Genomic DNA, 17,074 nt, shown 5'->3' with positions numbered 1-17,074 from the left:
CTGAATCTGTTGATCCCTAGTACTCACCAGTCCACTCAACCTGTCTTGTCCCACTCTGCTCCACAAAGTAAAACGAGCTGAAAAGGGCTCAGCAGTCACAACTGTGACAGAGGTTGTCACAATAGAACAAAGGCTGTTCACACCTCAATAAAGGTTGAGGTAGTTAGTTAAATGTCGTTTACTGTAGACGACCCTCCCGGAAGGCCACTATGAGCATTTTAGCCAGGCATTGGTCACCCAGTATCGTGGTGTGTTGTGAAGAGCATGCTATGCTGTGATAATCCTAACCTTGACCACAGATTAAGATAGAAAAGCTTGTAATAATAACTTGTTCCTCATTATGTTTTTCCACACAAGAAAAAATTAAAAGAAATTACCTCACCTCTTCCAAATATGTGAATAAGCTATTATTTATCTTAAAAGGTTTAACCATAAGAAAGAAAGTGATTCTTCCTCTCTACCTCTAAGTATATGTGCATTAAAGGCCTCGAGTTTCCACATCACGCTTGTGTAAGTTTTATGTTGGCCCTCGCTCGGCTTCCAAACTAGCTGTTATGTGACAAATCCTGTACTTACTCACACATCTTAAACTCAGATTCACGGTGAGCTCAGTTCAGCTTTTACTGTGTCAAATATACATATCATTCTACACAGAGAATGACATGATGGAACAAAGGGCAAAACACACTTCATGAGACCGAGTGCTAGAAAGACAGTACAACATGTATTTTACAAGCTACTGATAAAGGGGCTGCATTCACACACACACTGATGGCAGCACTGGGATTGTCTATTGTGTATAATGAAATGAAAATGTATCCAAAAATTTCAGCAATTCTGAAAATGAATTAGGGCATATCATTTCAAAATAACTTCAGTTTTGATAATTTCTTCCATTATTTCACAAATTGTTGCTTCATGATGTATTTTACACAAGTTACTCATGATTTATTTATATCTGACAATGTTGACTGTGGGGGTGGGATGTCTTCACAGTTAACAGGAAGAAGTATTTTTACTGGAATATGACAGTCAGAGACAGAGGCGACACCGTTGTGTGGCGGATGTTCCCATTTAAGAGGTAGTGGAAAGGCGAGAGTGGAGAATGACAACGGATGAGAGGAAAATGTGAGAGCAGAGGTCAAAGGTAATAAACGCTGAAGATGTAGTGAAGTGTTCTCTGCGACATGCACATGAAAATGTATGTTCATGCTGGTCCACACTATTCATCACTTCCCATGTTCCCTTTTGCACTTGAGTCACTAGGCTGAGAGCATGGTGGGATTTTAGACACACACAGTACAGTACATACACACACTAGTGTTTAAGCCTGGCTGAGCACCAATGAGCCTGCTTTTAATGTAACCAACCAACCAGCCAGCAAGAGGCACACACAACCAATGTGCTGAAACACACTGCATTTCACTGTGTGTGTGTGTGCGTGCGTGTGTAGAAATGTTAATGTAACCAGTCAGCCAGTGAGAGACCCACACTTTCAATGCAGGGTGGCAATGACCTTTTAACACATTAATAACCAGACAGACATTTCGGTTGTTGCTGGATGGCTGGTTACATTAAAAGCACTGTCATTGTTGTGTGTACACGTGTACATATCTACATGCACAGTGTGTGCACGTAGAGTGTTACTGATTGCTTTTTTGTTACAATGCAACTTAACTTTAAAGAAGTTTTAAAAAGCATAAAAATGCATTGGTAAAGGACATATTTTTTTGTCCAGTGACATTGACGGAGGCTTTGCAATGACAGTGGAGCAGCTAATTTTACCAGTACCTTGTATGTTTGTATTTTAATTTGCTGTGTGACCAAGAAAAGATGGCAGAGGAAATACCCGCACACCAATGCAACTGGGTTGGACAGCCACCAAAAAAAAGGTTCACAGGCTGAGCTCAATGCAAAAAAAAAAGCGTCAATTTATTCAGGACATCTATGCACAAAAATAAAGGTGCTCAAAGTGCAAAAAAAATAAAATAAAAAGTGAATAAAAGCAGCAGCAAACATTTCAGTCCTTGACTATCATCACTGCTGAATAAACTGACTTTTTTTTGCAATTATCTCAGCCTTTGAACCCTTTTTCTGGTGGCTGTCCAGCCCAGTAGCAATCGTCTGTAGGTATCTCCTCTGCCGTCCTTTCTTGGTTGTCAACTGTACCGACGCACCCGAGATAAACTTTTTTGTTGCCCTAAGTGGGCGCAGTTTCACAGCAGCCCCATGTGAGCCAGGGCAATGATGAATTCCCATTGCCTTGCAGTGGACAATTCATTCTTTTTTCCCCCCTCTGATTCCAATAGGAGACTTAAAGGCAACTTCAAAGGTCAAAGTAAAAAATGATTCAGGATAAAATTCATCACTTTGATGTTATCAGTCTTTAACAATGTTTTTATCTGATTTTTGTAAACAAATGAACAGATTTTACAATAAAAGCTGGAAATACAAAGCTGTATACTGACAACAATGAACAATGATTAACTTGTACACCCATATTACAAATGCTTGCACACTTCTAATAATTATTGTGTGAAAAAAGGATACAGATGATCAAAACTGATGACAGACAATGGCGATAGATGCCCTCAACAAATTGCTGTCATCCTAATTTTTTTTCCAAAATCTGCCACTCTGTAACTTCAGCTGCTAGATGAGACGATCAAACTCCTCGTGCTCATGAGCCACTTCGAAAATGTTATGAACCCTTCACTTTATATTCTCTCTCGTCCTTCTCAATTGGGAAAATACCATCTTTATTGCTCTTGTTGCACAGGACGCCAAAGTCAAAAATATGGAATGTAAATCATGTCAACAGTTGTAATGTGTAAATGTGTCTTCGTGACTTTTCTCGGCATCTGCATTAGTATGAAACAGAAAATCCTTCTTTATCTATTTTCATATTTACACACTGCAGTGCTGTGTCTCTTGTCTTGTCGGGCAGCTGAGTAACACTTATTTCTGAGGGACTGTTGGGGCGGATTGGCTCTCTTAACCCCCACAACATTGTCATATGCTAATTTAGTTGACATCGCCCAACCCCAGTCTCTCACTCACAAACACTCCCGCAAAGCCGAACTGACCTCCCCACATGCACACAGCTCTGTCTGTGGAGTGCGTGACATTGAATAAATGACACGTGTGAAGTCAAGTGTTGCTATCCACCAACTCCAACCTGTTAATGTCAGCTAATATGACTAATACAAGTGCATTTTTCTCAATGTGTGAATGGCCCAAATGGCAAAAGTGAGAGGAGTTGACTGTGTGTGTCAGTAAGAGGAAGGGGAGGCAATCATACCATGCTGTGTGTGATGTATCAGTGTGGAATAACTGAAAGATGACTGAAAACTAAGCATCATTAGAAGGGCAACAGTATAATAAATAAAATCTATTCAGCAGATTGTATAATTCCAAGACATTATTCTCATACTAATTTGATCCAGTGAAAATGTTGATTTGAAATATGACCAAGCACACTGATCTGATTCTCATCATGTTTGAAATGTACTCTCTTATTGTTTCAGTGGCCGTGTTAGCTTCCAGCCACGGAGTGCCAGATCTCTGAATCCTACTCATTTGCTGCTGGTACACTCATAACATCCAACTCATAACATCCACGGCTTCTGAAATCCATGCAATACAAAGTTGTCGCTGTTTCTGTAGGAAGATCATTTGGGGCTAGCCTCAAGGTCTAGCCTAGAGGTTTGGGAAAGATTAGGGGGATGTTTGAATGTTAGAAATGTCGACAGTGACTTTCATGGGATGCAAACCCAGGCTGTAGACATCAAACTCAAATGTATTAAATACAACCATCCTTTTCATCAACCTACATGCCATTACAACTTTGCTGTCACATATCAATATGCATGTACTGATATGGCATAAATTTAAATCAGAAGAAACAATTAATTTGATTCTCTTTTCAAACTACACTGTGGCCTCTGGGGAGAGGGGAGGAGGCTGCTGATGGGGCAGGATGTGATTAGCCAACACTGAATGGTCCGGTCAATGAGTATTGCTGATCTGACACACAATAATTATCCAAATCAACACAGGAAAGCAGCTGGTGAGGCATGATTCATAGGAAAGCAAAAAACGAAAAACACCCGGTGCATGCAGATCAATCTTGTCCCATGAATTTTTGACAGAGATGAAGTCAATGATCAGGACAGAGCTGTGCATATTTAAAAATACTCATGACAAGAGATAAGATTTTAATTTGGTTTTATGTAGTCAATGCAGTATCCAAAATAGCAAAAGCAATTTATGGGTTTTTTCGAGACCTCCAGTCTTGAATTCTAAATTGTTGTCTTGCTGCCGCATCACTGAGTGTGTTTTAAAGGGCTGACTTGAGTTATCGGAGTAATACAACAGCACTGAGGATGATGGAAGGAATTTCCCTGAGGAGAGATGCAAGGTGAAACTCAGCAAGGGCACATTAAAATGACCAATGCATGGCCGTGTAGATTTCCTGAAAGGAATCTGTTGGTAAACATGATTTTAGTGATGCACAATAATATCGGCACATCATCAGTATCAGATGCTATTGGCTCTGAGATGAAATATCAGAATTGGCCAACATGCGTGATCTTAATTTGCACAATGAATGAATATTACATACATTGAAAAGTATTATATTTCACGTCTTCATCTGCTAAGAGTATGCATGCATAATACGATGTTAATTCCACTAGATATATCGACATTGTTTTTGGCTATCGGTCAACTGAGTTGTTACATCTCCGCTTATCAGATATCAGCAAGAAATCCTGTATCGTGCATCGCTACATGTTTTTTCAATGTATTCTGCTGTCACTATGCAGCATAATGTCTATTCTACTGTTCACATAAGGGCCTTTTTAGATCTTTGTATTTTCAGGTGAAGCTTTCACAGCTGCTACACAGTACAAAGAGAACCCCATTATGAAGATCAGATCCAATGAATTTGTGTGGACATACAATATCTAGGATGTCATTTACATCACCACTGTATTGTGACTAGGGATGGGTACCGAACTCCGGTATTGAACAAGCCCCGGGCTACATTCTTTAAGACCACAGTATTGATAAGCTCTGACCTTAACGGTTCTGCTATCGGTACTGGAGCTGTCGCGTTTTTTTTTGTTTTGTTTTGTTTTAACAAGATAAACGTTATCTTGCACATTTATCTCACCAACTCTGTCAATTATCCGTCATTGTATCATAATTTTGGCTAATCTCCCTGTCTCACTCACCCTGGCTGCCTGCTGTGTGTGAGTGGAGAGCAGGGGGGCGGGGCTGTTGTTCCAGTGACACACACACACACACACACACACACACACACACACACACACACACACACACACGCGCACACACACAAGACAGCGCATACACCAACTCAAGCTTGTAGCCTACCTTTAGACAGATAACGATGGCTGAGAGAGCCAAACGGTCGAAAGTGTGGCTTTACATTACAAGAGTTGATGCAGACGCAGCACGTTGTCACAAGTGTGACAAATGTTTTGCGTGTAAGGGCGGCAACACTAGTAATTTGTCAAAACACCTTGCAAAAGTGCATCCTATTCAGACGTACAGGGTTTGACTGCCCTAGCACAGCTAGTTCATTTACGTCCAGTCCAGGTTTGTAACATTATGCTAGCAGCCAACACATGGAGTTAATAACCATTAGCTATTTTGCGACCCTATTTACTAAATAGGGTTTCCGGCGACGGAGAAGCCTGGCTCCAGGTCCAACATTTTCCTCTTTGTTGGTGTCATGACTGCCCAGTAGTACTTGAACAGCCAAGCCGTGGCGGCACACAGGTATGTGACGTGTCAGAAGGGGAAACGAGCCGTTCACATTTCTCTTTGTGGCAGGTAACGGTCCACAAACCTCACCGCACTTTAGGGACTGTTCTTTACTTGTCAGGGGAGGAGGGTGGCTGGTTGATTTTTATTTTATTTATTTATTTTATTTTGATCCCCCTATGTTAATCACTTCTTGATGCTGTTTTTGAAGTATGAATAAGTCAATAAGCAATTTATTCCATTGAAATATCATTGATGTATTATAGAAAAGTGATTTATCTTTTTATAAATGACAAAAGGCACATCTGCCTCATTTTCGCTGTGGTATTGTGATACTACTCAGAACCGTGATACTTTCACTGGTATCGTACTGTTGATATCGTATTGTTTTATGTATTTTACATTTCAAGTTGTAAAAAGTAAAATGCTTTATTAAAACACTATTTTGTTGCATAATGAGAATTGAGAAAATAAAGCAATTTATGTTCTTAATTTGTTTTTTTCCTCAAAAAGTATCGATAAGAGTACCATTAAAATCCGGATCAATAAGCAGTATCGATAAGAGCAGTAGTACCGTTAAAATCTTAACGATACCCATCCCTAATTGTGACCCAATTCTGATTTGACAGTTTTCTGATGCAACTACTTCAAGGTGAACAGAACAGAAAAATCTGAGGCAGATCTCCATCATGGTCACGATCTGCTGGAAACCAAAGGCACACAGGTATCTGCAGTTTTTAACTGACAGAAACAACGTGCATTCCTTGCCAAGGATGGTGACAGGAAAGATTATGGTCAAAATATTCAAATATCTCCCTTTTCCTTCTGTAGTTTTTCAGAAGTCATGAAAGAGTGCACAGCACGGTGCCACTGCTGACTCCAGCTGTGCATCCAGAGCCTCCTCTCAGCTGAGGCAGGGGAGCTGGTAGTTGCAAAATATGAACAAGTTACTACAAGCACCCTCTTTACCCTGATGCTGTATCTGTAAACTTCTTTCCCAAAATATAGTCCTGTTCTATTCCTGTAATGTCATCTCTATTTCTGTCAGGCAACAACGGTGTATTAGAAAATTATTTCACACAGACTACTGTTTTTTTACTTTCAAATATAAAATTAAGGCATACTTCGTAATTGCCCCTTTTTCACACCGTCCACTGTTTGACAATAGGCTTGGGCAGTTTCTCGATATTACAGCATGTCAGGCCATTTAGAAATCCTAAAGGCACGATTTTCAATAGCGCTGAAAATACAGACGCTCTTCTATTAAACTGATATGGAGTTGCCAAATTTAGGTAATATATTGTAGTGCACATCATACACCACCGGAGGTCGGTCTCTACCTATGGAACAGGCAGCTGAGCTGAAACAGATAGCGACTGCAAATGGTGGGCATAAGGTTACAGGACTAAAATCAATGGCAGGGAAAACACGAGATATAAGAGCAGTAGAGCTGGCACATACTGAGCTCAGTGAATTAAAGGTTTATTTCAACCATTGACTAACCAAGACAGTCTTTAAGTCTTAAAGAAAGTCTTATATTCTTTGAAAAGTGCATTTAATAACAAGTTAATGACGCAAATAAGCTAGGCTTAAGTCAGTGAAAGAGAGACTTGAATTCAAAAGATGTACGGTTGAATTTGTCTGTTTAATAGGGAAAATAAGTAAGAAATGTAAGAAATATCTCCTCTCTTGTCATTTTGTGGGGGAGGGGGATATTTTTTTTTTTTCTTTAACACAAATACCATTACATTCCCTGGTGAACTGTCAGGAAGGTATGAGGGTAGTTATCATCCAAGCCTATTTGACAATATATCACATATTCTGTGTCGAGTGTGTCCAATGGCCTGAGGCCAGTGGAGAGCCACGCTGGAACAGAAGATCAGAGCATAAAGACATATATATATATATATATATATATATATATACAGTATACATTTTTCTATCACAAATGTGCCACAAGGGGATCTACAATCTGCACAGCATATGACACCCCCTATCCTTAGACCCTTCCTTCAGATAAGGAAAAACCTTTTGAGACGGATAAAAAAGGATAGACCTCAGGTGGAGCAACTGAGGAGGAATCCCTCTCCCTGAATGGGCAAATATGCAATAAATGCCATGTGTACAGAGCAGACCAACACAATAACATTACAGTATGGACAATCAGTGTGGAAAAAAATGTTTACACTGTAAACATGTGGAGAATATATTAGGGAAAAAAAAGATTAGTAATAGGTGTAGGTGGTTATAGCAGGATGGAAAGGATTAAACATGTCCGCCGCCCGAATTCCATGTCATTAGTAGTAACCCGCTCTAAGTTCCATCTAATGACTACTTTTAAGAAGCTCTGACACACTACAGTTTAAAAAACTAAAACACAGTGTAAATGCAATCAATAGCCCATCAAATGAATATTCATCCATTGCACTCCTTTCACACACGCACACTCACGCATATTAACTTGGGTTCAGCAAACTTCACCGAACAATTTATTGACTTCTATTCATTGTGCCAATCGCAACTGTGTTATGAAATCAATTATGGCTGCAAGTAACAATTATCATTATGAATCAATCTGCTGATTAATTTCTCGATCATTCTATTAATGATTTGTTAATAACATGTCTGCTTAATTTTGCAGAGCCCAAGGTAATGTCTTCAAATTGTACGTTTAATACAACTAACAGTACAAAAGTCCAGAGCTACTAAATCTACTATCATGACTGACAAAAATAAATGGCATCAGATTTCACATTTACGAACCGTTAAACCAGCTAATGTTTGCCTTTTTTGCTTAAAAATGACTACAACAATTTAATGATCAAAATAGTTGCCAACTAATTTTCTGTCCATCAACTACTTGACAAAATGTTTCAACTCTAAAATCAATGACAATTAGCACTTACGCTACCTATTAGAAAAGGTAATGATTATTAGAAAAGGCATATTGCTGCTAGCCTGTGATGGAAGTAAGCAGCAAACACAACATGCCTCAGGTGACCTAAACATTAGGAGGTATGACAGTTCAGAGGCAGCTATATGCCACAAGGTTGCTGGGGTTTTATTTATTTATTTATTTTTTTAACTGTGTTGCTTACGTTACCTTGTACTCCGGAGGCTATAGACACGCAAGCCCATGGCAGATGAGTACAGGGGCTGTTCAAAAAGCCTGAGAACGTGTCTATAGGTCCAAGGACAGATCTAGAACAAGTATGGTTTAGCTGCAGGCAATATTTTGGAAAAACAAAATACAAATATATTTTGTCAAGAGAATACGTCCCCGGCGACAACAGAAAGCCAGCCAGTGATTTTTCTTTGTTTTTTTTACTTTTTTCCAAATTAATTTTACGGCCAATAGTCTACAGTTGGAGCTTTATTAATCCATTTAACCTTTTTACTATTTGAAAAACTCAGCGGTCAAAACTGAGGAAAAATCTACCAAATCACACAAGACATATGGCAGCAGCAAATGCCTGACGGATTTGGTGCAGCATCCCTGACAAAACATTTTGTTTCTACCGGATTTTCAGCAAAGATTTAGGCTTAGCAACACACACACACACACACACACACACACACACATAGGCTCTGCTGCTGCTGGACAAAGGGCCCATTTATGAAGCTCCAGGTAGCTTTCATCAGCTGGATCTTCAGTCTGAGCACTCCCTGGACAATATACACACACACGTACACATACACGTACACACACACTATGTGGATAAATCTTCAGTTTGAGGGCTCTCATGGTAATTATTGAAAATACACACACACACACACACACACACACACACACTAGAGGAAGCCCACAAGGTACCTATGCACACAGAAATACACACACAGCATACTTTTAAGTCCTTACACAAGCACACACAAGCACACGCGCACGCGCACACACACACACACACACACACACACACACACACAATATCTTGCAAAAATGCACGCAAGGTTATCACTCTAGCCCCGTGTTGTCATCCAGTGAGTGTGTATGTTTGTGTCCATGTTGTTGCTGAACTGTCTGTCTCTTGCTGGTTGACTGGTTGTACGTTAACATATTTACAAAAAATACACAGGCACACAAACACACACACACACACACACACACACACACACATGCATGTACATGCGAATACAGTACATAGTGTGTCTAATTATTTTCCGTAAGGAAAAGCGTGCATAAATCAAACGAATGCAAATTTAATCAAATCATCATGGTGTGTATGTAAGCACCCACACACACACATGCATGCACATAAAATAATGGATGCATACAATTAAAGCCCATACTGATACTTAGAGTTCCTTAAAAAGTTTCTTTCTCTTGTTGCTTTTGCTTTATTGTGTAGATTTTGATTTTTTCTCCCAATTTACTGGTCATTGATTAACTGGTGCATTTGTTATTTCACAATATTTATTTCTAAAAATGCAATCTATGTACAGAGGACTATCCAGGTAAGCTAAATAGAATTGAGCAAAGAAAAAAAGTCAGTGCATTAATTTTAAATGTCTACAGTGTGTTCGAGAACGACTGAGAAGCTCTAACATCCAGCATTTCAAGTCGACTGTGAAACAAAGCATCCATGCTGCTTTTTTTTTTTGAGAGTGAAACTGAGATGAACAAAGATTAACTCTGCAGAAGAAAATAATATTAATAATGTGGATTTTACTACTACTTTTTTTAAAAAAGAAAAAAGGAAGCTAATTACAGTAGTTTCAAAATAGGGATTTTTTTTGTCTATTCAAAACTTCCCACAGACAAATTGTGCAAGAACAGTCTAGCTATAACAAAAAAAAAAAAAAAAAAAAAAACTGGGCAAGATGTTCACTGAGACGTGCTACCTATCTAGTTTTACAGCTGTGCAAGTTTATTTTGTACTGTAAGAAAATAATTTGAAACAGATGGCTGCGTAGAGGGCAGGGAAAATACTCTCAGTGCAGTTTCAATGGAGTTATAGTGTCCAGTGAGGGCTAAACGATGTTTCTGTCCGAACAAAAACAATATTCGCTGAGCTTCTTGTGTTTTAACATGAAATGGTTGAATCAATAGATGAAAGTATAAAAAAACAGATTAAAAAAAAAGTATATCATTTTCTTGGTATACTAAAGATGCCCACAGGCGAACAGATATATTTCCCACAAAATAATTCTACATTTGCCAAAATCACAGTGACTCTGTCGCATATAAAAATATGAATTGGTATATACTGTTTACTATATCCGTCCTGTAAACAGACCACATATGCTAGCATCTACCCGTCTGTCATCTGTTCTATTAAACCTGGAACTGTCACATACAATTGTTTTAAACACAAAATGTTTTCTCAAGCAATATTACCAAATATGTGCTTCACTTGCAATCTGCTCACTTCTTCTTATGTTCAGTGAGGGGGCTGCCTGAGCCATCTGTGAAACCAACAGCGGTGTACAGTACACTTCCACAGTGCTACAGTGTATGTGCAAACACCACTCACAGTTCATTTCACCCCCCTCTTCAGCCTGACTGTTGGACAACTACTACTGTTAGCACTACAGAGTGAAACAAGCTTCTGTATTAAATGACTGCTGAATATCCGTTCAACAAATATGGCTTCTCTCGATTCTACAGTGTGCCCTCATTGTTGTGCAGAGGCTATAGTTCAGATGTGAGGACAAGACGGGTAGGCGTTCTCTGAAGAACACTACCATGAGCTCAGAAGATTCAGTCAGTCATTCAATCAGTTTGCTGTAATGCAGCCACAAAAAAGGGAAAGACAAAACATGCATGACAATATTGTAGGTCTGAAAAATACACACATACATACGTGGGGATCACCAGAGGCCCCACAATGCAATACTATCACGATACATAAGTCCGGATACAATATTATTGTGATTTTAAATGTTCTGCAATACGTTGAGTACTGCGATAACATATATCACAATATATTGTGATTTCTTTATTTTTTTTAACACCCATTTGTCTATAAAATAAAGTTTGTTTATCCGTTTAGTCTGTTTATCACACTTCTTTGCAGCAAAATGTATCAAGTGAATTGGAAAAGCAACCGCTTTTGTTATTCTAGTATGCTACAAGTTTAATTTATTTTTGCAATATTACTAAAGTATATCGTTTTTAAAAATGTAGTTGGCGTGCACATATCAATACCATATTGCCACGCAAAATATCACGATACTATGCTGTATCGATATTCCCCCTATCCCTACATATAGCCAAAATTCTAGATAGACACATTCTAGATAAACGTACCATACAGTCTCATATCACTGTATCAGATCAAATTTTACGTATCTCACAGCTCTACAATAAATCTTTGTATATATGTACACCGCACTTTGCATAAGAAGCAATTATAAGCGCTGTAGAAGCCGACCACTAGAGCCATTTTGTCAACCTTCTCATCATGAGCTCTGTAGTAATAATGATGATGATGATGATAATGATGTATTGTTAACTCAACAAACATGTTTACTTTCGCTAATCAACACCATTTCATCAACAATACTTGCAGTGCAGACATAGCCGGCTAAAAAAAAAAAAAAAAAAGTGAATATCTGACATGAAGATTGTTTTTAATTTAAAAAAAAAAAAAAGGTGAGACCGTTCTAATTTACTCAAGGTCACATCCACACTCCCTTCACCTTTGCAGTGCTCCACTGACGGCCACACCAGTGTACAGTAACTACAGAAGCTCTGATGCCTGAGCAATACTGCTGCAATTTCTGTAAAGCCAGTTCATACAGAAATTTCTATGAAATTTAACTTCGATATTGTATCTACTAATCCCAAAGCCTAATAATTGAATGAGACAAAGATATTTTTACTACCTGTCACACAGTGCAGTGAAAAGACCAAGGACATACGCTCTCTTATTTAAGGCTCAGGTAAGAAGGGGACGCAAGTGAAAATGTCACTTCACTGGCAGACAAGGTCAAAGCAACGAGTAAGTTCGCACACAAAGTGACAGAAAAATGCAAAACAGCGTGCACATTTGTGCAAACTACAGAGTACAGACACATATTGCACGCTTTACATGAGGGCAATTAAGGATATTACAGGACATACGTGGGTTAACTGAACTGAGCAGAGCCGCTACAAACAATAAAGACAAGTACGAGGGGAGAGAAAGCCACTCCGTGTCTACCTTGCCGGATTACTACAGTTTGAGATCCTTTCTTAACAATTTTTCATACCAGTCTGGCATTACTTTTGACTTTCTCACACACACACACACACACACACACACACACACACACACACACACACAATCTCCCAACTACTCACAAGACAACACAAGCCTCTAACAGGGTTTATTCCTCAAAGCTGTACCACAGGCTAAATGCCAGCACTCCTCTTTTGGAGTGGGGTCCTATTTGTAATCAGCACCAGAACAGAGGTTAAACTGTTACAACTGTAATAATCCGTCATATTAGAAGTCAGTGGCTTTTCAGAGTATGTGCAGCAGCACTTAGAGGAGGAACAGTTTAATTTCAGTGTTATTTAATTCACAAGAAATTGCCCCAATTACAGACTGCAGGAGAATGATGGTTATAATAATAGGTTTCACTCACCTCTATTACAGTATCTCTCCAGTTCTAAAATTCATTAATAAAATTACCACTGGATATCTTCCCATATAGCAGTCTGGAATCTAATTCAATTAAATTGGGTTTTGGTATAATAAATGGTTTTAAATTTGGGAAATATTCATATGCAAACACTTGAGAAAATACTTGAAAACAGGCACACACAATAGAAAAATGTTCCCCTTTGTTATGAGTTTGATATACATACGTTTTCCAAAGCTGCATAACTCAACTTTTCTCCCCTTTTTCTTTTGTTCTGCCCACTCCCATATCAAGACCCTCTCATCTGCCCTTTAAATTCCCCTCAATGTACGCTTACATAACAAAGCTACAGCAAAATTAATTTCATTCACGATTTTATTAGGATATCTCAGTATCAGTCTCTTAAATGTGCGACTAAATATTGACAATAATGAACAGGATATCTAACCACGAACCAAAGCTCAACTACGCTACGTAGAGAACGCCATGTTCGCCATTAAAAATAACGTAAATTTAATTAACTCTGGCTTAACGGCAATGGTTACGTGCACTGTGAATTAAAATTCAATACATTACCTAAATGTTAAGTTAAGTGGTCTCAATTCGGCATATAAATTGTGTAGAAGCGATGAGCCTTCAATAAATAAAATCAACTTTTATAACAGGTTCTCACTGTTGACTCGTCCGCTCGTCTACTACAACACAGTGAGGATAACAAGCGAGCCAATTAGGAAAGTTACAATTGTACTGGACAAGTGGCGTTTCTTTATTTTAATTGTTGCCGACTTAAAGTGCGGATAGTGGTATTTTAATGCTCTCAGAACATTCCTTGAGTGATACGTATCGACATGCAAAGCAACAATGACCTGCCATTTTTAACGGGGAGAATGGCATCTGTCGTGGAAGACACTTGCGTTCAGGTAACCTCGGAATGCTTTATAGATAGGTAATGATATGCTAATAAACATGGCGTTGTTCATTAGCTTATATGTGACTTGCCTCTTTTTTATAGGTCATGTTTAGTGTGTGTGAGGGTTGTCCTACCTGTTCGTCCCAGAGTGGGGGGACCCTCCTCTCCCAGTTTACGACCACCGTCGTGTAGCCGGTTATTTTTCTTCCACTTTTTCCAACAAAAAACTTCTTCCACTCGTTCAGCTGCTCGACGTCAGTGTTAATGGTGAAAATGGCAAAAAAAGAAAACTAGAAAAAGCGCGTTCAGAGCACCATATTCGCCGCACGGTCCTCTTTCACTACTTTACTCACGCTTCTAGGCGGTTTATTTCCAATTATCGCACTCCGGAAAGTGTTGTTTCTTTGTTTTCCTGCGGAGTGTGAAGCCTGGTTGTTAATTTTAAGTTTTGTCAAACGCAACGCGGCGCGTGGACCAACCCAGAGAGGCTCGAGGATACTATGTCCAAAGCAGCACGGCGCGCGCGGCTGTCAGCAACAACGCACACGTGAAATGAAGTGTCGGTCTGTGAAGACAGATGAAATGGTGGCTTCTTCTGTCTCTACAGCGGCAAAACTACAATTAAACTAACGCGGAGTCAATGGAACCGGGCTGTTTTTCCGTCCATAGCGTCCTTTTTCCTCCCGAAAATAAATCGCTCAGGTGGTGAAACACCTTTCCCCTTTGCTCTCTACTCTTCCCTCGCGCTGTCCCGGCCGCCCGGCGCAAGCGACAGCTACTGTAATAAAAATAATAGCCACTGCAGCAGCACACACACTGGTGAAGGGGAGAGAGAAGGAGCGAGAGAGCGCGCTCCGGTGAAACGGAGAAACAAGACCGTCCTCTGTTACTGCTGCCCTCTGCAAGTGTGAGCCGGCGCGAGCTCATCTCCTCTCGGTAAAAGATGATGATACGCCAAGCGAGGCAGAAACGGAATGCTGGGGGATCCCCTGCTGCGTCCAATCCTGACGTCTCTACCGGTGTGCCGGCGTGCGCGTGTGCGCGACCGGCTGTGTGTGTATGTGTGTGTGTACTACATGAATGATCGGTACGGGTGGTTGTTGTGGGGTGGTGGGGGGTCAGCCGTGACTTTGAACTGTATGCCCTGACTGTGACAGGTGACGGCGAGAAAGCAAGAGCAGCACGAGGACATAGTAGCCTAAGACACCCGGTTGATGAGGTGTTTTTTTTCATCCACTCTCAGTCTGACAGTGCACACAGCAAAACAATAGGATGGTAAGACTGATGTAGTTAAAACACAGAGTAGTTCACACAGTCAGCATGTATATGAAATGTATATGTGGCTCCTAAAATGACTGCATGTTCTGATTCAGTGTGATTTTAGATATCTGTAAGGAGAATTTATCACTCAGGAGCGATCACACAACACTTCCATGGGGCCCTCAAGATTATGATTGTTGTTTCCACTGGCTTTGGTGACTTCTCATAATTATTTTTATCCTCTTAGACTTGCAAAACACATTGTGACGGAGAGTTTTGGAGCTAAAACAAACATTGCAATGTCATCCACTTACCACAAATCCAGTAAGTATAAGTGTATTTAGCCTCTGAAAGCCAGGGTGACCAAATGAGGTGAACACCATGTACTATCTGATGCCGTGCTTTTATATATTTTCAAATTATAAGTTATGGTGAACAGAGTTTACAAGCAAAACAATATATTTAACCTTAGAGTCACTTTCACACACACACACACACAAAAGATTTTTCTGCCTAAAGAAAGTTGGCTTTGTCAGCGTGGAGGTATTGTTCTTACAGAAAGGGGGTGATTCTCCACTGACACAGTCAACTGAGTAAAGAGCATATAAAAGCCCTGACAGAAATATCACTTAGTGAGTCAAATCGCTGCTTCAAAATGCAAAAGACTATTACGACCTTTTTAACTGATCAATGGGGAACAAATTGTGCTTATTTTCTGAATAAAAAGCAAACACGTTGCAATGGTGAATATGTCTGCGTGAGCTGAACTCTGTGGAGAAAACTCTGGACTAAAACCTTAGGATTCTGGGGGAACAATCAGCCAGCGTGTAATTTATTGTGGTTGTTAATTTTGTGCCAAATAAAAGACGGACAAGAAAGCTTTCGCAGTGTGTTGCCTTCGATGAATAGCCGTGTTGCTCAAGCACCTGCATTCAGCACTGAGATCAGCGTGCTCCTGAAATATATTCACAAGAATCAGTTCTAAGGTGTGTTATGATGTGCTCGTGGGCCATAACGAAGGGAGGTGCATGCGAGGCACTGAAGATATTTATTAAAGAAAACAATGGGGAAAGAAAACAGCAAGGTGCAGAAGAAAGCACAGTTAGAGGTGCGTGAAAGTGCATTTGTTCAGTGACCACTGTAAGGCGTGCCGTTAGTGCGTACAAAAGCAAAAAGTACAAAGCTTGGTGCGTTATGGAGAGAGCACCCTCGCATGTGGGCAGGCTGGCTTATATGGTAGGGACACTGGCAAGGATGAAATGTAAATGGTGTTGCCTCAGTCTCCAGGAAATTATTCTTCCAAAGCAGGATAATTAATTGGACAAAAGATAATACATTTATTTGTCTATAAAAGAAGAAAAAAATGTAGATTATAATATTGCTTGGTAGTGGTCAAACTAAAACACTTGTACCAAAGTTTTTAAGAAAAGCAAAAACACATTTCCATCCTCCAAAATCTTAACACTTCAATAACACCACTGTAATTATAATAATAAAATAACAAGAGGTGGAACTGTAACAATAAGATAAAACTGATAATACAAATGT

General features: G+C 39.6%; 1 protein-coding gene across 4 annotated transcripts in view; it reads right to left on the bottom strand.

Moving 5' to 3' along the window:
• LOC125885026 (teneurin-3) overlaps window positions 1-15,186 on the bottom strand; it is a 409,411-nt gene extending 394,225 nt beyond the window's left edge. For 2 of the 4 annotated variants that reach the window (XM_049570393.1, XM_049570405.1), the window contains exon 1: window positions 14,401-15,186. The gene's annotated coding sequence lies outside the window, so the exon portion shown is untranslated. The remainder of the gene's footprint in view (window positions 1-14,400) is intronic. The other 2 variants (XM_049570397.1, XM_049570413.1) reach the window with 1 other exon arrangement.
• Between the last annotated feature and the right edge of the window lie 1,888 nt (window positions 15,187-17,074).

This window comes from Epinephelus fuscoguttatus, linkage group LG3 (genome assembly GCF_011397635.1).
Source record: "Epinephelus fuscoguttatus linkage group LG3, E.fuscoguttatus.final_Chr_v1".
In the NCBI taxonomy this organism is placed as follows: domain Eukaryota; kingdom Metazoa; phylum Chordata; class Actinopteri; order Perciformes; family Serranidae; genus Epinephelus; species Epinephelus fuscoguttatus.
The sequence above is the reverse complement of the archived record's forward strand: the minus strand, read 5'-3'. Positions and strand labels throughout refer to the sequence as shown.